The 15,557-nt window shown below is 43.9% G+C and overlaps 1 long non-coding RNA gene across 2 annotated transcripts in view; it reads left to right on the plus strand.

Annotated features, from left to right (window-relative positions):
* The window catches only part of LOC115064029, a 91,061-nt gene that overhangs the window by 47,729 nt on the left and 27,775 nt on the right, over positions 1-15,557 (plus strand). For both annotated transcript variants that reach the window (XR_003843877.1, XR_003843878.1), the window contains exons 3-5: positions 3,974-4,302; positions 9,036-12,462; positions 13,081-13,415. This is a non-coding gene — a long non-coding RNA (uncharacterized LOC115064029). The remainder of the gene's footprint in view (positions 1-3,973; positions 4,303-9,035; positions 12,463-13,080; positions 13,416-15,557) is intronic.

The following is a 15,557-nucleotide window of genomic DNA, read 5'->3' on the forward strand; positions in this document are numbered from 1 at the left end:
ACACACACACACACACAGAGAGAGAGAGAGAGAGAGAGAGAGAGAGAGAGAGAGAGAGAGAATCGGAGTGTCTATAAACCATCAGTAGGTTCCCTCATATCCTTCCATATAATCCTTCTCCTCTAGATATTGCTAATGATCTTGTTTATTTAAAAAACAGCAGCAGAATAGTGCACATATACATTTGCACATGCATACATTACTATCATGCATTTAAATGTGTATATATGTTTTGAGTCTATGTAACTCACCCCCATCTTGCTTACTCTGTGGGCCCTATGCCTTTAATGATGATTCTTTAACCTCTGCCAAAGACACCCAGGGGACAGGAGAGCCCAGAAGGAGGGCTTGGTGAGAGAAGGGTGGAAAGTAAACTCCCTGGGAGATAAAACTCATGCAGCACACAGGGGTGCTTTGTTCCATTAATTTTTATAGGGAGAGGCACGCCCCCCACTGCTTTATCCTGCCTCTCCCTCAGGCACTAAGCCAACTGTGTGTTCTCATACTGACATCTCTGCAAATAGCTGGGGAAGGAAGAGGCAAGCTTGAGATACATGCATCAGTATGGAGGCCATGGCCGGAAACCCATGCCTTGCTCCAGTTGGTTCTGGGTCTCTTGCTATCGAGTTAGGGCCTTCTCGATTTTATTTTGAATCCAACTAAACAGCTAAAGTCTGATACACAGAGAATGGAAGAAGCCATTGGAAGTGAATATCTGCCTTTCTTTCTTAGTGACCACTAAGTGTCCCAGATGCGGGGCACTGCGCCATTTGGAGAGGAGAGTGGTAGTGGATGAGTTGCCCTGATAGCACCTGAGATGCCTGAATCATTTCTAAATAGCAGTGGGCAGAGACCACTGCATTGCATTCCATTGCATGTAAACGAGTCCTCAAAAGGCCACAGTCTTAGAATTCAGTCACGTTTTCCTGGAGCCAAGTAACCCCTTTTCTCTGGTACCACATACTCTCTGGTGGCTTACTCATTTCTATGTCAGAGACTCAAGCGTTGATTCGTGTCCCTGGGGACTTGCACTCCAGCTAAGATGGAGTAGTGCCTTCCACACTTGCCAGATACCTCAGTTCTTCCCTGCAAGACATCTGACCCCATTTCCTAGTCTTCCCCTGGCTTGTTCTGTTCCTGTCAACATGATTGCCTCCTGTGGATGTTACAGCATTTGGTTAGATGGTCCATGTCTGGAAATTCCTTCCCTAGGGAGCTCAGAGACAACCTGCTCAGCCTCTCTGTCTAAATTTCACTTCTCTTCCAAGATGCCCATGCCAAGTTATAATTGCCCTTGTCCCCTTACACATATGTGACTGGATGTCCTTTGCTTGCCACCCCACACACCATCTATTGGCTCCCAGGACACTGTAATTTGTTTCTCTGCCTCTTCTTCCTGTTTGTTCACTGTTTACATGCACCTACTCCTCTGTCATTGAAAAAGCAAGCCCTCCTCAGGCCGTCATCTGATCCGCTTTCTTCACTGACATGACCTGAGTACTCACAGGCGGTTCACATTAGCTATTTGTTGCTGTTTGTTGGACAGTGTTTCATGAAGAAATTGCTTGGAGTTCTTGTCACATGTTTCCATATCAGGCAAAGGCAACTTCCAGCAAGGTGAGAACTGAATGGAAAGATGAATTCCACAAATTGACCTCAGGAGCATTCCTGGACCATTCACTTGGCATGATAATAACACTAACCCTTGTGAAGCACAACAAGGAAGTGAGTCCTGGCCATTGCCAGCTGTTCTATAGAAGTCACATGACTTGTAGTTGGGCTTCATGGAGGCTTTAAGCAAGCAGAGCATCTTTGGAAGGCCCAGGGATGTTTTGAAAGTTCTGCAACTGGTAAATGATATAGCAGAATCTCTCATCATGAATCCTGATAGCCAGCCTTTTTCTTCTCCATCCAAGCTAGTCTTGGGATCTACAAGAGGAAGGTCAAGGCAGAATAGCTGGTATGACATCCAGAGGCAGGGACCACAGGGGTTCCAGGGTTACCATATGATAAGGTGACCATGATGGAGGATTTTGCTGTCTGTGTGTGTGATTTCAGAATGAGCAAAGTGGTGCTGTTGGTAGGTATTTTGCTATTTTTCATTTAATTTTTTTTTTGTTGAATACATAGGTAACATCGGTTTACATGGAGAGCCCTGGTTAGAATATTAGCATGAACAGTAGGTACTACTGCTTACAGCATGCCTTTTGTGTATGCATGTGTGTTGGGGGGGGGTTGTTATTTAGCAGAGTGATTATCTCTCTTTTGAGAAAATGTCTCCCTTTGTAGCCAAGGGTAGCTTGAACCCCTGGTCCATCTGCCTCAGCTTCCTGAGTGTTGGGACAAGCACATGCCATACTCCGCTTTGGAGTAGGAATTCTTAGCTGGAGGTAACGGCAGCCATCATTGGAACTTGGAAGGATGTACAGCTGGTGTCTTATAGGTAGAAAGCAGAATGCTGCCAAACATCTATAATGCACAGAGCATCCCCATAGCAAATCATGATCTTGTCCAAATATTGGGGTGCTGAGCAAGGCTTGAGAAGCCTTGCCCCCCAAGCATGGCAGGAATGAACAACTGTTTCTGTCTTCCTTTTCTCCTTGTTTTTCTAAATCCTGCCTCCCCTCCCAGCTAGAGGGAGTAGAAAGAGGACTGGAAATCTCTCTTTAGAATGTTTCTTAGGAATTAATTGTCAGAGGGAACAGGGAGTTCCAACCTCCCACGTCCATCAGCTCACCACCTGCTGCAGCATCAATTATGTCTCGGCCCACGCCACACCCGAAGGTTGGAGAGCTGCTGTGTGGTACTGTCGGCCTGGGGCTGCAGCCTTTAGACACCTTCCGTGAGGCAGGCAGAGATGAGTGGTGAGCAACAAGAGGGGAGGCCGGTACTCCGTGTTGTCAGCAGCCGAGGAGCCCAGGGCGTTGTGTAACCCAAATGAACTCCCGGGTTTAATCTCTACCTCTGACAGCTCCCTGGAATCGCAAGAATGCCTGAGGATATTTGTTCTAGCTCTTCCAATCGGTACTGAAATACTTTCCAAATGAAGAATAATGCTGTCAGCTACTACTCTGAAAATTAGCATATGCCTGCCGTTTGCTTCTTTCACCAATGGAGCCAGTTACAACCTCCCTTATAACATAGCATAGTGCTTCCCAGTTCCCAGAGAACAGGACCAGTAATGATCTCACACGCAACGGTTTTCATTGAATATTAGATCTGAAAAAAGAAGAACTTACTTTAAAGGGAATTTATTCTGCGGTATTGGTCAGCAGAGGAGGAAGGAAAGACCCTTAAATTGAGATTTCCATTCCCCCCAAGTGCCAGAATGGTTAATAGATGATCAGAACATTGAAGCTCTCAGGTTGCAGAGCCCTAGCTGTGTGCACCCCACCTTTTGATTTGTCTTCTTCGTTAATCAAGGATGAACTAGTAGGATGGAGGTTTCTTTTGTTTAGATAACGAACTTTACCAAATTCTAAATGTATAGACCAGTCTCTTCTGCCGTACCTCTGTTTAAAGGACTTTGTCTGCTATCTGGCTTTCCTTTTAGTGCCAGAGAACCAATTTAGATGCCACAGCAGGTTCTTCTTCCAGGGGAAGTCCTTAAATTCTGGTGTTCCTTGAGGTTCCCTTCAAATATCCCACCTTTCCTATGTGCACATTTTCCATAGGTGGCTTCAGCTCTCCCTTGGAATCAGTTGCTGTCCAGCTCCTGGCTGTGTCTTTTTGATGATGATGGTGATGGTGATGGTGATGGTGATGGTGATGGTGATGGTGATGGTGATGGTGATGGTGATGGTGATGGTGATAGTGATGATGGATGGCAAATCTATCTTCAGCCCAGTGGGTGTGTCACTGTAGAGTGAGTCCTGGCTTGGATGATGGGAAAAGCAGGGTTGAGGCTGGATGCTGACTCCTGTCATTGTGGGTTGGATGTCTCCTTGGGTAAGACTCTGATCTCCTTGCCTAGATCCCGAGTTCTGCCAAGCTCTGCACTCTCTCAAGATTTACCACAGTGCCCAGCAACAGAAAACACCAAGAAGAGGGAGACTTCAGAGATGCTGAGTTTCCACGAAATGCCTCCAGCACAACCTGACAATGGCTCCAACTATCACCTGTAGCTGATCAACATCCAGCCAGGGGACCCTCAGTCTTCGTTGTACAGTAGAGTAATCTAGAAGATTTTTTTAGACAGAGGTTAAGGCCTCCTTCCAGACTTGCTGAACCAAGACAACCAGGATGATGTAGGAAGATGTGCCAGTCGTTTTGTTGTTTGCCTGTCTGAAAGACCAATAGCTTGTAAGTAACCCACTAGTTGACTTGTTTCTTGATGAGAGTCCATCTTTAGCATTCAGTAGAAAAATAGGTCATTCCTATGGTTGGTCGCTAGTTTAATACCACTGTCACGATGACAGGTGACTGCTGTGTGACCAGGGCAATCATTCTGCCCACAACCTCAATCCAAGTCATATGTATTTTTGATAGATATCAAAATGTGTGTGTTTGTGTGTGTGTGTGTATTTATATGTGTGAATATATACATTTTGTGTATTTATATGTGTGAATATATACATTTTGTGTATTTATATGTGTGAATATATACATTTTTGCTGATCTAATATGTGTGTGTGTCTTAGATACTGACCTCATTCATTATTAAAACAGAAGTGTGACTCATTTAACTGTGCTGAGACTGCGGAGCACAGTAATGAACAAAATGAACAAACATCCTTGCCCTCACAGAACTCAGTCCTTGGAGGAGACATCGATATACAGGATAGATAAGTAAGATTTAGAAGACATCCAGATGGCGACAGGGCTATATTAGATCTCAGTTGCTGTATAACAAATCTTCCGCAAACAGAAAGGCTAAAATAATAACAACATATTTGTTTGCAGCATCTGAGGGTCATAAGTCAGAGAGTAGCTAAGCTGGATGTGTGACTCTTGTCATGAGAGTGAGTAAAACTACTGAGTAGGTCTGTGCTAAGATGGCTTCCTGGGGCTAGAGGCTACTCTTGTAGGAGGCCTCAGTTGTTCTTCACACGCTGGCTTCCAAGAACAAGGAGAAAGCCAACTCACCCACTTTATATGACAGCGGTCATTTCTGTGCACTCTATTTGCTGAAAGAAGAGTCCCCAGGTAGGGTTTATATTTGCAAGAAGAGCTGTTTTTAAATCACACAAAGGCCAAGGGAATATAATACTACAGAGGGACGAGAAACAAAGAGCTGGTGAAGGGTGGATACTGTTGTTGACAGGGTGACAAGCAGGTCAGACTGGAGTGGAAGTTTGGTTGGGCTTGGGGTGCAGGTTTAGTCAGGAAGGTAACCAGGGTTCATGGGAGGCCATGGGGCAGGCCTTAGAACTATTGGTGGGACTCCGGCTTTTCCTTTGAGTGAATGGGAGTTAATGGAAGCTTTTTGAGGGTGATAATTTCATGCCTCCCAGAATATAAGGTATAGGGAGCCAAGTAAAACCAGGGAGACCAGTCAGTGGTTCTTGAGGTAATCAGGAGAGAGAAGTAGCTTGGGTGTGGTGTCCGTATGTGCACAGATGAGGCATGGTGGGTAGTGGCTGATTTGGAATACAAGCTTCAAGATTTGCTGATGTGTTGGATGTGGGGCGTGAGACGATAAAGGGAAATGAATAAGGATCGCCACAAGGGTTGTACAAGTGAAAGGATACAGCTGGTGTACGTTATGATGCTGAGGGACTGCTGTATGTCTCAGAAGCCGTAAGCAGAGAAGAAACACAGACATGTACCATACAGATGAGCTTGTTTCCCTTGAATGCTTATAAACCAGAAAATAGACTCTGAAGCAAACAATCCTTGGTTTATCTTTTATTTATTTATTTATTTTCTATTATCATCCAAAAAAAAATTTAGAGACAGATGTGAATCACAGAATTTTCACTGGCCATCATTGCTGGTGACCTGAAGGAGCAAAAGGATAATTTCTGACAGTGCCTATAAATGACTAATGTCTATGATACCCGAGAATGTAGAAAGAGGGTCTATAAGGTGACCTCCTGCATGAAGAAATAGAGCCTGAAGAAGTAAGCTAAAGCAGATTGCTCTCTGTACCAAATAATCTAGGAAGGTCTTGGTCATTCAGTCAATTATTTTCCTTTCAGATACTTGAAGATTAATTTATTTATACTTTCCCAGCACAGTTATTTAATCATTGCCTGATATGCTCTAGGTATGAGTAGTTAGTTTTAAATGCCAGCTTGTCACAACCTGTGAAGAGAGCCTGAGAGAATACTTAGGTAGGGTTGGCCTATGGATATGTCTTGGGGGTGGGGTGGGGTTGGGTTTGATGTAGGAAGACTCAGCCTATTGTGAGTGGCACCATTCCCTGGGCTGGCAGGCAGGCAGGTGTGTGTGTGTGTGTGTGTGTGTGTGTGTGTGCTGTGTAGGATAGGAGAAAGCTAGATGAAACAAGCAGGTAGCATGGGTATGTGTGTCTCTCTCTGCTCTTTAACTGTGTGTGTATGATCTGGTTAGCTGTTTCACCATGACTTCCCTGCTATGCTGGACTATAACATGGAATTGTAAGGCGAATGACTCCCCTCCCCTTCTTCTGCCCTGCAGTTAGTTACTTTTGGTCAGGATAATTTATCACAGCAACACAAATGAAACTAGGACAAAGTGATAATCAAGATTCTGACTTAGGGCAGAAGGAGAATTAGGTTGAATCACATGAAATGGCTGATTTCTGACCACTTGGGGTCTATCAAAATGCTACTTTCATGTCGTTCAAGATTCTGTTTTTTGAGAAATGTCTGTTCAGACCGCTTGCTCTAGATGCCACTGATGCCTATACTCAGGTCCCTTTGCCTTCAATCTCTAATCATGCAGCCCCCTGCTTAATAACGCCATTGTTCTTATTTCTGTCTTAATACTTGCCACAGATGTCTGTTTTAATTTCAGCTCCCTTCCCTCTTTTCCTGTCCTCTGTGTAAATGGAACACAGCTGCTTCCTGTCACCTGTGTGCATGGTGTTCCGTCATGTACTTGAACCTGTAAGGTTGGATTATGAGGCATGACTCGGCCTGAGGATGTACTTTATTACTGAGCATATCATATCTTATCTGGTTAGGGTATCAGTTTAGAGCATTAAAGTCCAGTCTGGGCCAGCTGAGCCAGTTATAAGTGTGACTCTAGGCCCCAGCTGTGTGGATCTTGCAGGAATATGCTGTCTTGCCCATACCATGTGTGACAAGCATAAGCTACTGGTAATAGTGTCTCAGCCTTGAGGGCAGCTTTAGCCAAGGCGAGTTTCTAGTGATGATCATCATTTGAGAATGCTTTTCAATTTCTTACTTCAGAAGAAAGGTCTGTGAACCAACCAAACCGTCTCTAGGTACACAGGCAATTTTGCTTAAGATTGCAGCAAGAAGTGGAGTGTTTTCTCCTTTCCCTTGAATTCACCTGCACTTTTTTTTTTTTTTTTTTTTTTTTAATTCCAATACAGCATATGCTCAGCTCTGCACTGTTCACAGTCTTAACATCTTATCACTCTGCTGGGAAGTTACTCTCCCCCTCCCATTATATAGCTTCTTTCATGCTCCACAACTTCACTTTACATTATCTTTTTCTAGACAACAACATTCTCAGAGGTTTTCCTGAGTTAAGTAACACAATTACACAGGAATAGCTGCAGGATGTGTCCGGACTGGAACACAATGATCGTGCTGTGGGAAACAAGGAGGCCATTATTTTTGCTGTCTTACTTAATTAGTATTACACACAGCATGATTTGGGTCTGATCCATACCCAGTTTATTGGGGAGAAACACTATGAGGTAGAAAGAATGTGTGTAGATATTGAAAAAAAAAAAAAGATTTGGTGGGGGTGGGGGGAGCAGTGATGGAGGTACATAAGCATTCCCCTGCACCTGCATTCTCAGAGACTCAGCCGATTGCCTCAAAACCCATTAAGCTGTGTTTTTCCTCTTTCTTTATTGCATTTGGCTACAGGAGCAGTGGCTGATTCTTACGACCTCTATTGTTTGATTGCATCCATTGCCTCTCGAAAATCTGGGTCCCTGAGTCCAGTTCCAGCTCCAAATGGAATTGGTGCGAAGGGAAGGAGAGAGATGCAGGCAGGCCCCTTGCCAGGCAGGGGATGAACTCCATTCCAAGCGCATCTCCCTTTAATGAGGTTCTGATGTGGCTCTCATTCCTCTGCAAGTACCAGGCTGCATCCGGACTGATGGCTGTACTTGATGGATAATTTATGCAAACAGAACACAAACAAGAAGTCATTAAGCCACCCAACAAGGGTCCTTGACTTTTGCAAAACCAAACAGTTATTCTGATCCTGATGAGTTTAATTTTACTTTGGGTTGAGTACCGATGAATACATTATATTTAAAATAAATATAATACTATCAATATTCATGATCAAACTGAATGCCATTTGGTGTTTGGTGTGGCTTTTTTTTTTTTTAAAGTTATACACAGAGCTTGATGCTCAGAGAATCACAAAATTGTGCATATTTGGAGCTTTACTCCTATGTTAAGTGTGTTTCTGATACATCCTAGGGTAGCCAGAGGAGAAGAGGAATATTCTATTTGCATATCTGTAACAACTTGATTTCCCCCTTGTTTTCTTTCTTCAGCTCTAGACTAAATATGAAATTGAATTTGATTATTTGATATAAGGAAACTAGAGCCCACTGGACAGCATAAAGAAAATTGATGCTGAATGTGATTTTGATATCTATTGATTAAAAACTACTTACAAGAAAATTAAAATGTAAAAACAAATAAGGCATAATGCCTTTGTTGTAATTCAGGGACCATGTAGGTGTACAATATTTGGATGTCAGTTTACATAATAGGCTGTGTTTTCCCATACTTTCCAGATGCCTGGCAGTTTACTTTAGTAATTTTAATTTTATTAGAACAGCATCCTATGACTTGGTTGCTGTATGGCAATTCTAGAAAAGTTCACATGAAAATCATTAAAACCTAACTGGTCCTGGCAGGTAATCTCACCATCTTTTCATCTTCTATCCCCAGGAAGGTGGCCTCTGTTGATTGTTTAAAAGAAAACACCGTTATCCTAGACACAAATAAAAATGCTGCACTTCAGTCCTTTCCCAGAAGAAGGGGGACCTTGAAGCCTCCAGAGTGAAAGCTTCCATGGGAAGAATATTTGCATCTCAAGATCAGCTAGCTGTAAATCAGCAGGAACCTTCAGGGGGCCTTCAGCCTCAGTCAAACCCCAAGGGGACAAGACCCCCACCACCTGTGATGAACAAGCCTCTGACCTACAGCTAGGGCAGCTGTGCCTACTACAGTCACTTCCTCTGCCACTTGAGAGGGGCATGCAAGAGAAGCTGACAACTCAGACCCTCCTTTCAGGGGAGGGTTCTCCCGGTGGATTCCTGTGTGAGGCAGAAGAGAGGGAAGTGAGGGAGGATTGTAGGGATGAGAGGGGGCAAACCATTACCTCTGAGATTTTCTCCAAGGAAGGGGGAAAAAGAAAAGTATTATTAATACTTTTAATTAATAGTCTAAAGGTGGAACAGATTTCAAGGAATAGACTGGGAAATGGCCAGGGCTTCTCCTAGACCATCGAAAAAGCAGCAAATACTTGGTGGATGTAGATGCCATGATCACTAAGGGCTATTCCTAATTTAGGAGAAGGAATTCCAATAGCTACACCCTGAACTTCTAGGTGATGCTGAGCACCTTCTTTATAACATATCTTAGAAGCACTATCCGAAATACCTTCTTCAAATTCGATACCTAGGTTTGGCTATTCTTGTGAGTTTAAATTTTTAACCGAAGTCTCAAAGTAGTTTGGGTATTGATAGACAGGGCCATGCATTGAGAATCATCATCTTATTAAACCATTGACCGAGTCAAAGATCTCATAGCTTCAGAATTATCTACAATCTACCACTTTAAAGACATTTTCATTTAACTTATAGGTCTCTGAGGAGAGTTAATATTCCTGGGCCACCCTCCCTGGCAGTTTCTCTTTTCTCTCTGTGTCTTAAGCCTTCGTATGAGAGTTGGAGGAGTCAGGCCTGGAGGATATCTTCACGTTGGCTCAGAACTCCCATTAAAACTTTTCTATAACAATTGGTGCCCCTTGACCCTGAATCTAGAGGCTCAGATCTCAGATGGAAGGAAAGGACCCTGGCCTTCTGCATTAAGAGAGAGGAATAATGTACTACTAGGAATAAGTTAATGGATTAGGTAGAAAAAAATTAGGTCTACCAGAGGAGGTAGTTATGGTATTTGATTTTAAACTCCTGGCCTGAAATCCCATGTGTATCTACTTCTCTGGCAATATATTACCTTATCTCTGCCTGCTGTTCCTTACAGCTGTGTGTTTAGGATTCCTGGGCTTGCTTTCTTTGCAAAGGCCATCTGAGTGCATGTGGTCAATGAGAGTATTTCTGGGGCTTCCTTTCTACCACTTGTGGAGGACTGGAGACTAAATCAGGATTGGAGGGAAGCAGGCCTTTCTGGCTTTCCTTTCAGGGATTCTAGCTCTCGATGGATTCCCTGTCAGTGATGTCAACCCTTGCTGGGCAGCTTCAGAACAGTGACTTGTCACCCTCTCCCAGTGCCCTTTCAGGAAGGACAGGGTCTCTTCCTGCTGCTACTCATCCAAGGGTTTTCCCACCGATTTAGTTTCTTACATTTTCAGTTATCTACACAACCAATTTCATAATTGAATTTATTCTGCTTGAAATACTGAGATATGGGAGATTGCTTCTTTTCCGTTCGGGCTCTGCCCAGCCTATTTGCTGGGCATGAGTGAGTGTACCATTTTGTGGCACTTGAGGAGTGGTGTAGGGAGCTAATGAATCTGGGCTCACAATGCTGAGCTTTCATTTCTGACCATAGACAAATCCCAGTTTTTGGATTTTTTTTTTTTAAATAAATCTCAAAGGATACATTATCCAAACACTAGCTCCTCTCTTTGTCCCCAAGACTGCTCTTCCCACAAATGGAATAGGATTTAGACTTTAATAGACTTATTGAGAACAGCAGAAATATCATGTATGATCTGTCTCATGTTATGACTTATTTTAATTACTCATCATAAATGTTCCCTATATATAAATACTCATTATAAATATAAGCACTCTTTTATGCTGGGCCCAGGCATGGCTTCACCAATGTTTTTCAACATAATGATCCTGGCAAGGGATAAGCTTTGGCAAGCAAGTCAAAACCCATTTTCCACCCATGATTCCAAGTCCTTACTTCCTTTTTTAAACCTAGCCTGAGAGGCAAAATCCATGTCAGATGCATGGGAATATACATCTGTATCTTAGAGTGATGCTGGCATGTCAGTTTGGCTCTCCATAGGTGAGTGTGCACACACATGTGTGTGCACAGATACATGAAAGTTTATTTTTTACATTTAGATATTGTCCTATATTACATACACACACACACACACACACACACACACACACACAAAGATAGGTATACACATCTGTGCTTAAGCTTATAGAATTTGGCTGGGGAAGGCAGCTGAATGGTCACCTCCCCCACTACTTTCATTTTAAGGGTGGGAAAAAGTGAGTTTCATTTTCTGAATACAAGGCTATGTGTGAAAGTACTATGGCAAAGTAGAAGAAAAAAATTCATCTTGAACTTTTAGTAGATACTTGTTTTGGTTGGCAAGGGGCCATCACCCATAAACATGCAAGTTTTGAATGTCTATTTGGGTAATTAACACACTTATCAACTTTTTCTTTTCCACTCATGGAGGTTGAGAATGGAAAAATGAGCCTGCCAGTTGTCATGGAAGACAGGGGGAATAAGAAACCCACAGATGACTTTTAATTTCTCTAAAACTGTACCTCTCCGGAGTCTGATGAAATCGGCTTATTTTGGTCCAGCTTCTTGGGCCTGAGTTGGACCTACGAAACCAAAGGTGGCATGCAAACAGAAAGGTCTGGCTCTTGCCTTAGCTGCTTTAGTCTGTCTACTTGCTGACTTTTAAAAAAAATCATAAACGCTCTAGCAATGATTGCAGCAGATTTCCCGTCCACCGTAAAATGAAAGTGTTTGAAATGAGGAGCAGAATAGTTGATTTGTTTGGTTACATTTCCCAGGGACAGTACATGGCAGATGGATGGGATCCAGATGTTGGGAAGTATTAAGGAAGAACTTCTAAGAAGCCAAGGTCTAGATTTCCCCCTGAAGCTGTGTCCAGCTCGTTACTTGTACTCCATATGTTCTTGCGAATTTTCCCCTCTGCTACGTCAATTAAAGGCTTCCTTGCCTTCCCTTTGCTGTGCTGTTATTGTGAAATTTTGACTTTCTCTGTCTTGGAGCACTTTAATTTGAATGCTCATTGTTTATGGTGTGGAACAGCTCCTGAACCATACGCCACAGAGGGACCTCAGTTTCTCCAGCTTCATCGTTTGCTCCGATTTCATGAGACTGTATGGGAGACAGACATGGCCAGGAGGTAAATGTGTCCTTTGTAGCGCTCCTCTGCTTTGTGACAAGCTAGAGAAGAAAAAGCCTGTGTTGAACTTGTTCAAGTACAGTGATGGGAAGGAAGCTGAGGTAACTTTTTGGCAGGCCTTGGTTTTCCTCTTCTACAAGGTTAACTTTCAGGAAAGGAACATTCCTGATAAGAGCTCCAGAGGATCTCCTTTATATCTGTTTAGCCCAACTGTTAGTGGAAGCACCTCAAAAATCCCATCCAGACTTAAGGACAGCCACAGAGACATGGGCCCCCTACATTGGCCAATCATCATGACCTCCTTATCCCAAATCTTGGCCCTTGGAGAGTCCATTTGACCCTCTACTTATTAATCGTGATCTCACTCATGGACCAGGTTAGCGCTTACCTGCCTCAGGGAGAAGAAAAAGGTGAGCTCTTGGTTAGAGAAGACACATTCCAAACAGTCAATGTTCACACTCACGTTTGCTGTCATTGTGTGTCTGGAACTGAGACCAGCACTGGGAGTTGTAACGATGACCCAAGCAAAGCTGAGCCTTTCTGTCACCGAGCTTCAGACTTGTCATATCTTTCAAGATGGCTGCTATTGATCGATTCCTTCCCTTTTTTTACACACAGGTTTCAGCAGACTCTCCAGACCCAATTTTCTCTAATGCCCCAACGACAATCTCCTCTTCCCTTTGCCAACCAGGCCTCTTAGAGTTTCAGAGCTGGCTGAACACATGTGTCCTCGGAGGTCTGCCTTTAGAAGCCGAGCATGCTTTGGGTGAATGCTGTGGATGATGTTCCGTATCATCTGTTAGCATCCTAGTTCAAGTGCAAGCATGCTTGAATCCTCAAACCACCTCACTCAACCTTTGGAAGATCCTAGGCCCTGGGCTTGGTGGACTCTCTGCCTCCACAGTTAACTCCCAACTCATCTCTTGCAACAACCTTTATCAGAACCATCCCGGGTAAGCTGACTGCCATGCTCCCTCTCAGTCAGTCTCCCTCATTTTCTGAAACTCTCTCTCTGTGCACAGTTCTGGTTCCCTCTGGAACTCCACTACAGCTTCCCAAGGGGGTTCCTCTGTATTCAGGACTTAACTCGGTGACATCTGGCTTTGTTTTCCCCTTTGTGTCTTTCTTTCCCACAGATGGGACTCTTCTGGAGCCCCTCCCCAGGGCTATGAGCAATGAGCTCATGTCAGGTGCAGCTATTTGCTTTGCTTGCAAAATCACTAAGTAGCTAATCTGTTAAACTCATGATATCCGAAGTGTTAACAGTTGATAAAAACTTGATAGGTTTTGCCTTCCAGATGACAGTAACATTTTAATAGGAGACCTTGTTACTCAGATATAGAGGGAAAAGATACTGACATTTCAGTGGCATAATTACAGCCGGTAGAGAGTGTTTGGTGGGGCCGGTGGGGGGTGGCTTTTAGTGAACACAAGATCTCTTCCTACCCAGGGTACAGCTGGAGCTCCATGAAGCACTTAGCATTTACTATATATTCGTGTAGTGGCTTGATTCATACAAACATCTCGATCTTCTAGGTGAATGGTTAAGAGTCAGACCTTTGTATATATGACACCTGGAGCTATACCTGTGCTGTTTGTCTTTGTAGTAATTGTTAACAAACAGAATAACAAGTGATAACTTGCTTGTTGTTTATGCCAAGGAGTTGTGCTGTCTGCTCATTCTTTCTCCACAAGTGCCCCCTCCCCACACTTCAAGCAGGCAATTAGATCCCACCTTGCACACAAAGAAACTAAGGCTTAGAGTAGCAATGTGACTTGCCTTGGGTCATATGGCAACAGACAGGAATGTAGGCTTTTACACTTCTACTTTAATGAGAATGGGGGGCAGAACACTATGTTTCTGAGCCCCACTCCACCTCCCTACCATCTTCAAATGTAAACCCAAGACAGCTTGAGCTGTTCAAGTTCATTTAGAGCTTACAGAACCAGGGGCAAATAGCAGGAGTCTCTTCTGCCCGAGTGCACCTACTGCCCCCCTTTAGTCTCCCCTCAGTTTCCTTTCTCCTCTGTCTCCAGCTTTCTCTGTCCTTGTCCTTGTCTTCTGAGGATTTCTTGACTTTCTCTAAGTTTCTGCCTCTTTTTACCTCCCCCCCCCCCGTTGTAAAATTTTACAGTGCTATGGGATTGGAGATGGGCAGTAAGAACACCTCTCAAGCATGAGGGCCTGAGTTCAGAGTCACACATACAAAGCTAAGGTTGGCCATATGTGTGTGCCCATAACCACAACACTGAAGTGGGAGAGTAGAGGAGGAGGCAGAGGGGTCCTTGCAGATCATGGCTAGCCAGGCTCGCGGAACAAACCATCAAGTCTGGGTTCAGTGAGAAACCTTTTCTCAAGGCTGTGAGGCTGATAGAGGAGGACACTTGTGCACACGTGCAGAAGGGCGTGCATATATCATGGTTACACACACAGAGTTCACAAGTGCCACTGATACCCATTTCTTCCCATATTTTGCTCACATATTCATTCTTCAATCCTCACTAGGCTGATTTTCTGCCCTCCATTCTACTGCCACAATGAGGCTTAGCAAGAACAGTCAGGAGGATGGAAAGTGCTGTGGGAATCAGAAATCAAGAGCCGCATGAAGTAGATGCTGTCAGCACAGCCTGGTGGCATGGAACAAGCCCAGGAAGCTTTGGGTTGATGGAACACCATTGGAATTCCTGTGGGGAAGCCTGGTGACTCTCTTAGCTGAGACTACTTTGCTTTTGGACAGGCATTAAGCTGTTCTATAATTGGGATCGGGCCTGTATGGTTCTTTTCTAGCATTCTTCCCTGTTCTACAAGGGTTCATTTGTCTTTTAAGACCACCTGAAGCCAGCCTCTTCCACCCACTTACTTGGTGCAAGCCCCCTGCACCAGCCCATCCAAACATAGCCTGTAGTTTGAGTTGACAAGCATATAGATACTCCTCATGTCTATGATCACTAAGCCCCGAATTCCAAACAGCTGGGTATGACCTTGAGAGTTTCTGTTCTTGACCTTGCTGTGCACAAGAGCCATGCATGCAGAAAAGGCTGCTTCAGCATTTAGGAGATTCAACTACTTAAGCTCAGCTGAAGCCAAGCCTGTC

Source organism: Mus pahari, chromosome 5 (genome assembly GCF_900095145.1).
Source record: "Mus pahari chromosome 5, PAHARI_EIJ_v1.1, whole genome shotgun sequence".
Lineage (NCBI taxonomy): Eukaryota > Metazoa > Chordata > Mammalia > Rodentia > Muridae > Mus > Mus pahari.